The sequence below is a fragment of the Oncorhynchus mykiss genome, chromosome 19, assembly GCF_057628025.1.
Source record: "Oncorhynchus mykiss isolate SJ-2025 chromosome 19, ASM5762802v1, whole genome shotgun sequence".
Lineage (NCBI taxonomy): Eukaryota > Metazoa > Chordata > Actinopteri > Salmoniformes > Salmonidae > Oncorhynchus > Oncorhynchus mykiss.
In genome coordinates, this window is record NC_143040.1 from 14,322,092 (window position 1) to 14,332,417 (window position 10,326).

General features: G+C 45.9%; 10 non-coding genes across 10 annotated transcripts; all 10 read left to right on the forward strand.

The window, feature by feature from the left end:
* The first annotated feature begins 321 nt into the window (after positions 1-321).
* On the forward strand, positions 322-393 carry trnae-cuc (transfer RNA glutamic acid (anticodon CUC)). Its single transcript has one exon. It is a non-coding gene; the product is annotated as a tRNA-Glu (tRNA).
* Positions 394-2,559: 2,166 nt separating this feature from the next.
* Positions 2,560-2,631, forward strand: trnae-cuc (transfer RNA glutamic acid (anticodon CUC)). The gene has a single exon. It is a non-coding gene; the product is annotated as a tRNA-Glu (tRNA).
* Positions 2,632-3,789: 1,158 nt separating this feature from the next.
* trnae-cuc (transfer RNA glutamic acid (anticodon CUC)) lies at positions 3,790-3,861 on the forward strand. The gene has a single exon. It is a non-coding gene; the product is annotated as a tRNA-Glu (tRNA).
* A 1,117-nt stretch (positions 3,862-4,978) lies between these two features.
* On the forward strand, positions 4,979-5,050 carry trnae-cuc (transfer RNA glutamic acid (anticodon CUC)). The gene has a single exon. It is a non-coding gene; the product is annotated as a tRNA-Glu (tRNA).
* Positions 5,051-6,208: 1,158 nt separating this feature from the next.
* On the forward strand, positions 6,209-6,280 carry trnae-cuc (transfer RNA glutamic acid (anticodon CUC)). The gene has a single exon. It is a non-coding gene; the product is annotated as a tRNA-Glu (tRNA).
* Positions 6,281-7,438: 1,158 nt separating this feature from the next.
* Positions 7,439-7,510, forward strand: trnae-cuc (transfer RNA glutamic acid (anticodon CUC)). The gene has a single exon. It is a non-coding gene; the product is annotated as a tRNA-Glu (tRNA).
* Positions 7,511-7,619: 109 nt separating this feature from the next.
* trnae-cuc (transfer RNA glutamic acid (anticodon CUC)) lies at positions 7,620-7,691 on the forward strand. Its single transcript has one exon. It is a non-coding gene; the product is annotated as a tRNA-Glu (tRNA).
* Positions 7,692-8,836: 1,145 nt separating this feature from the next.
* trnae-cuc (transfer RNA glutamic acid (anticodon CUC)) lies at positions 8,837-8,908 on the forward strand. The gene has a single exon. It is a non-coding gene; the product is annotated as a tRNA-Glu (tRNA).
* Positions 8,909-10,046: 1,138 nt separating this feature from the next.
* trnae-cuc (transfer RNA glutamic acid (anticodon CUC)) lies at positions 10,047-10,118 on the forward strand. Its single transcript has one exon. It is a non-coding gene; the product is annotated as a tRNA-Glu (tRNA).
* Positions 10,119-10,227: 109 nt separating this feature from the next.
* trnae-cuc (transfer RNA glutamic acid (anticodon CUC)) lies at positions 10,228-10,299 on the forward strand. Its single transcript has one exon. It is a non-coding gene; the product is annotated as a tRNA-Glu (tRNA).
* The last annotated feature ends 27 nt before the right edge of the window (positions 10,300-10,326 follow it).

The window sequence follows — 10,326 nt, forward strand, 5'->3', positions numbered from 1 at the left end:
CATGACATCATTTTCGGGAATTTTCCAAACTGTTTAAAGGCACAGCCAACTTAGTGTATGTAAACTTCTGACCCACTGGATTTGTGATACACTGAATTATAAGTGAAATAATCGGTCTGTAAACAATTGTTGGAAAAATTACTTGTGTCATGCACAAAGTAGATGTCCTAACCGACTGCCAAAACTATAGTTTGTTAACAAGAAATGTGTGGAGGGGTTGACAAACAGGTTTTAATGACTCCAGCCTAAGTGGATGGAAACTTACGACTTCAACTGTATGTACCAGCTCACACTGGGAACCGATTTTCACTCTAGTACCCTTCCCTGGTGGTCTAGTGGTTAGGATTCGGCGCTCTCACCGCCGCGGCCCGGGTTCGATTCCCGGTCAGGGAACTACTCTTTTGCTACATGTTTACTTGTGCAACCTGTCACTATGAATATGGAAGGTTATCGCACATATGTACCAGCTCACACTGGGAACCGATTTGCACTCTAGTACCCTTCCCTGGTGGTCTAGTGGTTAGGATTCGGCGCTCTCACCGCCGCGGCCCGGGTTCGATTCCCGGTAAAGGAAATAGTCTATAGTCTATGCTCCTTGTTTAGTTGTGCATCCTGTCACTATGAATTTAGTAGGTTGTTGCACATATGTACCACTTCAAATTGCAAACTGATTTGCCCTGCAGTGTCCTTCCCAGGTGTTCTAGTGGTGCACCAGACCCTCCTGCAGCAAAGCACCCCCAACATGATGCTGTGCTTCACGGTTGGGATGTGTTCTTTGGCTTGCGAGCCCTTTTCGATATAGGACTCGTTTGCCTGTGGATATAGACCATTTTGTACCTGTTTCCTCCAGCATCTTCACAAGGTCCTTTGCTGTAGTTCTGGGATGGATTTGCACTTTTCGACCCAAAGTACGTTCATCTCTAGGAGACAGAACGCGTCTCCTTCCTGAGCGGTATGACGCCTGCGTGGTCCCATGGTGTTTATACTTGCGTACTATTGTTTCTACAGATGAGCGAGGTACCTTCAGGCGTTTGGAAATTGCTCCCAAGGATGAACCAGATTTGTGGAGGTCTACATTTTTTTTCTGAGGTCTTGGCTGATTTCCTTTGGTTTTCCCATGGAGTCAAGCAAAGAGGCACTGAGTTTGAAGGTAGGCCTTGAAATACATCTACAGGTACACCTCCAATTGACTCAAAGGATGTCAATTAGCCTATCAGAAGCTTCTAAAGCCATGACATCATTTTCGGGAATTTTCCAAACTGTTTAAAGGCACAGCCAACTTAGTGTATGTAAACTTCTGACCCACTGGATTTGTGATACACTGAATTATAAGTGAAATAATCGGTCTGTAAACAATTGTTGGAAAAATTACTTGTGTCATGCACAAAGTAGATGTCCTAACCGACTGCCAAAACTATAGTTTGTTAACAAGAAATGTGTGGAGGGGTTGACAAACAGGTTTTAATGACTCCAGCCTAAGTGGATGGAAACTTACGACTTCAACTGTATGTACCAGCTCACACTGGGAACCGATTTTCACTCTAGTACCCTTCCCTGGTGGTCTAGTGGTTAGGATTCGGCGCTCTCACCGCCGCGGCCCGGGTTCGATTCCCGGTAAAGGAAATAGTCTATAGTCTATGCTCCTTGTTTAGTTGTGCATCCTGTCACTATGAATTTAGTAGGTTGTTGCACATATGTACCACTTCAAATTGCAAACTGATTTGCCCTGCAGTGTCCTTCCCAGGTGTTCTAGTGGTGCACCAGACCCTCCTGCAGCAAAGCACCCCCAACATGATGCTGTGCTTTACGGTTGGGATGTGTTCTTTGGCTTGCGAGCCCTTTTCGATATAGGACTCGTTTGCCTGTGGATATAGACCATTTTGTACCTGTTTCCTCCAGCATCTTCACAAGGTCCTTTGCTGTAGTTCTGGGATGGATTTGCACTTTTCGACCCAAAGTACGTTCATCTCTAGGAGACAGAACGCGTCTCCTTCCTGAGCGGTATGACGCCTGCGTGGTCCCATGGTGTTTATACTTGCGTACTATTGTTTCTACAGATGAGCGAGGTACCTTCAGGCGTTTGGAAATTGCTCCCAAGGATGAACCAGATTTGTGGAGGTCTACATTTTTTTTCTGAGGTCTTGGCTGATTTCCTTTGGTTTTCCCATGGAGTCAAGCAAAGAGGCACTGAGTTTGAAGGTAGGCCTTGAAATACATCTACAGGTACACCTCCAATTGACTCAAAGGATGTCAATTAGCCTATCAGAAGCTTCTAAAGCCATGACAACTTAGTGTATGTAAACTTCTGACCCACTGGATTTGTGATACACTGAATTATAAGTGAAATAATCGGTCTGTAAACAATTGTTGGAAAAATTACTTGTGTCATGCACAAAGTAGATGTCCTAACCGACTGCCAAAACTATAGTTTGTTAACAAGAAATGTGTGGAGGGGTTGACAAACAGGTTTTAATGACTCCAGCCTAAGTGGATGGAAACTTACGACTTCAAATGTATGTACCAGCTCACACTGGGAACCGATTTGCACTCTAGTACCCTTCCCTGGTGGTCTAGTGGTTAGGATTCGGCGCTCTCACCGCCGCGGCCCGGGTTCGATTCCCGGTCAGGGAACTACTCTTTTGCTACATGTTTACTTGTGCAACCTGTCACTATGAATATGGAAGGTTATCGCACATATGTACCAGCTCACACTGGGAACCGATTTGCACTCTAGTACCCTTCCCTGGTGGTCTAGTGGTTAGGATTCGGCGCTCTCACCGCCGCGGCCCGGGTTCGATTCCTGGTAAAGGAAATAGTCTATAGTCTATGCTCCTTGTTTAGTTGTGCATCCTGTCACTATGAATTTAGTAGGTTGTTGCACATATGTACCACTTCAAATTGCAAACTGATTTGCCCTGCAGTGTCCTTCCCAGGTGTTCTAGTGGTGTACCAGACCCTCCTGCAGCAAAGCACCCCCAACATGATGCTGTGCTTCACGGTTGGGATGTGTTCTTTGGCTTGCGAGCCCTTTTCGATATAGGACTCGTTTGCCTGTGGATATAGACCATTTTGTACCTGTTTCCTCCAGCATCTTCACAAGGTCCTTTGCTGTAGTTCTGGGATGGATTTGCACTTTTCGACCCAAAGTACGTTCATCTCTAGGAGACAGAACGCGTCTCCTTCCTGAGCGGTATGACGCCTGCGTGGTCCCATGGTGTTTATACTTGCGTACTATTGTTTCTACAGATGAGCGAGGTACCTTCAGGCGTTTGGAAATTGCTCCCAAGGATGAACCAGATTTGTGGAGGTCTACATTTTTTTTCTGAGGTCTTGGCTGATTTCCTTTGGTTTTCCCATGGAGTCAAGCAAAGAGGCACTGAGTTTGAAGGTAGGCCTTGAAATACATCTACAGGTACACCTCCAATTGACTCAAAGGATGTCAATTAGCCTATCAGAAGCTTCTAAAGCCATGACATCATTTTCGGGAATTTTCCAAACTGTTTAAAGGCACAGCCAACTTAGTGTATGTAAACTTCTGACCCACTGGATTTGTGATACACTGAATTATAAGTGAAATAATCGGTCTGTAAACAATTGTTGGAAAAATTACTTGTGTCATGCACAAAGTAGATGTCCTAACCGACTGCCAAAACTATAGTTTGTTAACAAGAAATGTGTGGAGGGGTTGACAAACAGGTTTTAATGACTCCAGCCTAAGTGGATGGAAACTTACGACTTCAACTGTATGTACCAGCTCACACTGGGAACCGATTTTCACTCTAGTACCCTTCCCTGGTGGTCTAGTGGTTAGGATTCGGCGCTCTCACCGCCGCGGCCCGGGTTCGATTCCCGGTCAGGGAACTACTCTTTTGCTACATGTTTACTTGTGCAACCTGTCACTATGAATATGGAAGGTTATCGCACATATGTACCAGCTCACACTGGGAACCGATTTCCACTCTAGTACCCTTCCCTGGTGGTCTAGTGGTTAGGATTCGGTGCTCTCACCGCCGCGGCCCGGGTTCGATTCCCGGTAAAGGAAATAGTCTATAGTCTATGCTCCTTGTTTAGTTGTGCATCCTGTCACTATGAATTTAGTAGGTTGTTGCACATATGTACCACTTCAAATTGCAAACTGATTTGCCCTGCAGTGTCCTTCCCAGGTGTTCTAGTGGTGTACCAGACCCTCCTGCAGCAAAGCACCCCCAACATGATGCTGTGCTTCACGGTTGGGATGTGTTCTTTGGCTTGCGAGCCCTTTTCGATATAGGACTCGTTTGCCTGTGGATATAGACCATTTTGTACCTGTTTCCTCCAGCATCTTCACAAGGTCCTTTGCTGTAGTTCTGGGATGGATTTGCACTTTTCGACCCAAAGTACGTTCATCTCTAGGAGACAGAACGCGTCTCCTTCCTGAGCGGTATGACGCCTGCGTGGTCCCATGGTGTTTATACTTGCGTACTATTGTTTCTACAGATGAGCGAGGTACCTTCAGGCGTTTGGAAATTGCTCCCAAGGATGAACCAGATTTGTGGAGGTCTACATTTTTTTTCTGAGGTCTTGGCTGATTTCCTTTGGTTTTCCCATGGAGTCAAGCAAAGAGGCACTGAGTTTGAAGGTAGGCCTTGAAATACATCTACAGGTACACCTCCAATTGACTCAAAGGATGTCAATTAGCCTATCAGAAGCTTCTAAAGCCATGACAACTTAGTGTATGTAAACTTCTGACCCACTGGATTTGTGATACACTGAATTATAAGTGAAATAATCGGTCTGTAAACAATTGTTGGAAAAATTACTTGTGTCATGCACAAAGTAGATGTCCTAACCGACTGCCAAAACTATAGTTTGTTAACAAGAAATGTGTGGAGGGGTTGACAAACAGGTTTTAATGACTCCAGCCTAAGTGGATGGAAACTTACGACTTCAACTGTATGTACCAGCTCACACTGGGAACCGATTTTCACTCTAGTACCCTTCCCTGGTGGTCTAGTGGTTAGGATTCGGCGCTCTCACCGCCGCGGCCCGGGTTCGATTCCCGGTCAGGGAACTACTCTTTTGCTACATGTTTACTTGTGCAACCTGTCACTATGAATATGGAAGGTTATCGCACATATGTACCAGCTCACACTGGGAACCGATTTCCACTCTAGTAGCCTTCCCTGGTGGTCTAGTGGTTAGGATTCGGCGCTCTCACCGCCGCGGCCCGGGTTCGATTCCCGGTAAAGGAAATAGTCTATAGTCTATGCTCCTTGTTTAGTTGTGCATCCTGTCACTATGAATTTAGTAGGTTGTTGCACATATGTACCACTTCAAATTGCAAACTGATTTGCCCTGCAGTGTCCTTCCCAGGTGTTCTAGTGGTGCACCAGACCCTCCTGCAGCAAAGCACCCCCAACATGATGCTGTGCTTCACGGTTGGGATGTGTTCTTTGGCTTGCGAGCCCTTTTCGATATAGGACTCGTTTGCCTGTGGATATAGACCATTTTGTACCTGTTTCCTCCAGCATCTTCACAAGGTCCTTTGCTGTAGTTCTGGGATGGATTTGCACTTTTCGACCCAAAGTACGTTCATCTCTAGGAGACAGAACGCGTCTCCTTCCTGAGCGGTATGACGCCTGCGTGGTCCCATGGTGTTTATACTTGCGTACTATTGTTTCTACAGATAAGCGAGGTACCTTCAGGCGTTTGGAAATTGCTCCCAAGGATGAACCAGATTTGTGGAGGTCTACATTTTTTTTCTGAGGTCTTGGCTGATTTCCTTTGGTTTTCCCATGGAGTCAAGCAAAGAGGCACTGAGTTTGAAGGTAGGCCTTGAAATACATCTACAGGTACACCTCCAATTGACTCAAAGGATGTCAATTAGCCTATCAGAAGCTTCTAAAGCCATGACATCATTTTCGGGAATTTTCCAAACTGTTTAAAGGCACAGCCAACTTAGTGTATGTAAACTTCTGACCCACTGGATTTGTGATACACTGAATTATAAGTGAAATAATCGGTCTGTAAACAATTGTTGGAAAAATTACTTGTGTCATGCACAAAGTAGATGTCCTAACCGACTGCCAAAACTATAGTTTGTTAACAAGAAATGTGTGGAGGGGTTGACAAACAGGTTTTAATGACTCCAGCCTAAGTGGATGGAAACTTACGACTTCAACTGTATGTACCAGCTCACACTGGGAACCGATTTTCACTCTAGTACCCTTCCCTGGTGGTCTAGTGGTTAGGATTCGGCGCTCTCACCGCCGCGGCCCGGGTTCGATTCCCGGTCAGGGAACTACTCTTTTGCTACATGTTTACTTGTGCAACCTGTCACTATGAATATGGAAGGTTATCGCACATATGTACCAGCTCACACTGGGAACCGATTTCCACTCTAGTACCCTTCCCTGGTGGTCTAGTGGTTAGGATTCGGCGCTCTCACCGCCGCGGCCCGGGTTCGATTCCCGGTAAAGGAAATAGTCTATAGTCTATGCTCCTTGTTTAGTTGTGCATCCTGTCACTATGAATTTAGTAGGTTGTTGCACATATGTACCACTTCAAATTGCAAACTGATTTGCCCTGCAGTGTCCTTCCCAGGTGTTCTAGTGGTGCACCAGACCCTCCTGCAGCAAAGCACCCCCAACATGATGCTGTGCTTCACGGTTGGGATGTGTTCTTTGGCTTGCGAGCCCTTTTCGATATAGGACTCGTTTGCCTGTGGATATAGACCATTTTGTACCTGTTTCCTCCAGCATCTTCACAAGGTCCTTTGCTGTAGTTCTGGGATGGATTTGCACTTTTCGACCCAAAGTACGTTCATCTCTAGGAGACAGAACGCGTCTCCTTCCTGAGCGGTATGACGCCTGCGTGGTCCCATGGTGTTTATACTTGCGTACTATTGTTTCTACAGATAAGCGAGGTACCTTCAGGCGTTTGGAAATTGCTCCCAAGGATGAACCAGATTTGTGGAGGTCTACATTTTTTTTCTGAGGTCTTGGCTGATTTCCTTTGGTTTTCCCATGGAGTCAAGCAAAGAGGCACTGAGTTTGAAGGTAGGCCTTGAAATACATCTACAGGTACACCTCCAATTGACTCAAAGGATGTCAATTAGCCTATCAGAAGCTTCTAAAGCCATGACATCATTTTCGGGAATTTTCCAAACTGTTTAAAGGCACAGCCAACTTAGTGTATGTAAACTTCTGACCCACTGGATTTGTGATACACTGAATTATAAGTGAAATAATCGGTCTGTAAACAATTGTTGGAAAAATTACTTGTGTCATGCACAAAGTAGATGTCCTAACCGACTGCCAAAACTATAGTTTGTTAACAAGAAATGTGTGGAGGGGTTGACAAACAGGTTTTAATGACTCCAGCCTAAGTGGATGGAAACTTACGACTTCAACTGTATGTACCAGCTCACACTGGGAACCGATTTGCACTCTAGTACCCTTCCCTGGTGGTCTAGTGGTTAGGATTCGGCGCTCTCACCGCCGCGGCCCGGGTTCGATTCCCGGTCAGGGAACTACTCTTTTGCTACATGTTTACTTGCGCAACCTGTCACTATGAATATGGAAGGTTATCGCACATATGTACCAGCTCACACTGGGAACCGATTTGCACTCTAGTACCCTTCCCTGGTGGTCTAGTGGTTAGGATTCGGCGCTCTCACCGCCGCGGCCCGGGTTCGATTCCCGGTCAGGGAACTACTCTTTTGCTACATGTTTACTTGTGCAACCTGTCACTATGAATATGGAAGGTTATCGCACATATGTACCAGCTCACACTGGGAACCGATTTGCACTCTAGTACCCTTCCCTGGTGGTCTAGTGGTTAGGATTCGGCGCTCTCACCGCCGCGGCCCGGGTTCGATTCCCGGTAAAGGAAATAGTCTATAGTCTATGCTCCTTGTTTAGTTGTGCATCCTGTCACTATGAATTTAGTAGGTTGTTGCACATATGTACCACTTCAAATTGCAAACTGATTTGCCCTGCAGTGTCCTTCCCAGGTGTTCTAGTGGTGCACCAGACCCTCCTGCAGCAAAGCACCCCCAACATGATGCTGTGCTTCACGGTTTGGCTTGCGAGCCCTTTTCGATATAGGACTCGTTTGCCTGTGGATATAGACCATTTTGTACCTGTTTCCTCCAGCATCTTCACAAGGTCCTTTGCTGTAGTTCTGGGATGGATTTGCACTTTTCGACCCAAAGTACGTTCATCTCTAGGAGACAGAACGCGTCTCCTTCCTGAGCGGTATGACGCCTGCGTGGTCCCATGGTGTTTATACTTGCGTACTATTGTTTCTACAGATGAGCGAGGTACCTTCAGGCGTTTGGAAATTGCTCCCAAGGATGAACCAGATTTGTGGAGGTCTACATTTTTTTTCTGAGGTCTTGGCTGATTTCCTTTGGTTTTCCCATGGAGTCAAGCAAAGAGGCACTGAGTTTGAAGGTAGGCCTTGAAATACATCTACAGGTACACCTCCAATTGACTCAAAGGATGTCAATTAGCCTATCAGAAGCTTCTAAAGCCATGACATCATTTTCGGGAATTTTCCAAACTGTTTAAAGGCACAGCCAACTTAGTGTATGTAAACTTCTGACCCACTGGATTTGTGATACACTGAATTATAAGTGAAATAATCGGTCTGTAAACAATTGTTGGAAAAATTACTTGTGTCATGCACAAAGTAGATGTCCTAACCGACTGCCAAAACTATAGTTTGTTAACAAGAAATGTGTGGAGGGGTTGACAAACAGGTTTTAATGACTCCAGCCTAAGTGGATGGAAACTTACGACTTCAACTGTATGTACCAGCTCACACTGGGAACCGATTTTCACTCTAGTACCCTTCCCTGGTGGTCTAGTGGTTAGGATTCGGCGCTCTCACCGCCGCGGCCCGGGTTCGATTCCCGGTCAGGGAACTACTCTTTTGCTACATGTTTACTTGTGCAACCTGTCACTATGAATATGGAAGGTTATCGCACATATGTACCAGCTCACACTGGGAACCGATTTACACTCTAGTACCCTTCCCTGGTGGTCTAGTGGTTAGGATTCGGCGCTCTCACCGCCGTGGCCCGGGTTCGATTCCCGGTAAAGGAAATAGTCTATGCTCCTTGTTTAGTTGTGCATCCTGTCACTTTGAATTTAGTAGGTTGTTGCACATATGTACCACTTCAAATTGCAAACTGATTTGCCCTGCAGTGTCCTTCCCAGGTGTTCTAGTGGTGCACCAGACCCTCCTGCAGCAAAGCACCCCCAACATGATGCTGTGCTTCACGGTTTGGCTTGCGAGCCCTTTTCGATATAGGACTCGTTTGCCTGTGGATATAGACCATTTTGTACCTGTTTCCTCCAGCATCTTCACAAGGTCCTTTGCTGTAGTTCTGGGATGGATTTGCACTTTTCGACCCAAAGTACGTTCATCTCTAGGAGACAGAACGCGTCTCCTTCCTGAGCGGTATGACGCCTGCGTGGTCCCATGGTGTTTATACTTGCGTACTATTGTTTCTACAGATGAGCGAGGTACCTTCAGGCGTTTGGAAATTGCTCCCAAGGATGAACCAGATTTGTGGAGGTCTACATTTTTTTTCTGAGGTCTTGGCTGATTTCCTTTGGTTTTCCCATGGAGTCAAGCAAAGAGGCACTGAGTTTGAAGGTAGGCCTTGAAATACATCTACAGGTACACCTCCAATTGACTCAAAGGATGTCAATTAGCCTATCAGAAGCTTCTAAAGCCATGACATCATTTTCGGGAATTTTCCAAACTGTTTAAAGGCACAGCCAACTTAGTGTATGTAAACTTCTGACCCACTGGATTTGTGATACACTGAATTATAAGTGAAATAATCGGTCTGTAAACAATTGTTGGAAAAATTACTTGTGTCATGCACAAAGTAGATGTCCTAACCGACTGCCAAAACTATAGTTTGTTAACAAGAAATGTGTGGAGGGGTTGACAAACAGGTTTTAATGACTCCAGCCTAAGTGGATGGAAACTTACGACTTCAACTGTATGTACCAGCTCACACTGGGAACCGATTTTCACTCTAGTACCCTTCCCTGGTGGTCTAGTGGTTAGGATTCGGCGCTCTCACCGCCGCGGCCCGGGTTCGATTCCCGGTCAGGGAACTACTCTTTTGCTACATGTTTACTTGTGCAACCTGTCACTATGAATATGGAAGGTTATCGCACATATGTACCAGCTCACACTGGGAACCGATTTGCACTCTAGTACCCTTCCCTGGTGGTCTAGTGGTTAGGATTCGGCGCTCTCACCGCCGCGGCCCGGGTTCGATTCCCGGTCAGGGAACTACTCTTTTGCTACATGTTTACTTGT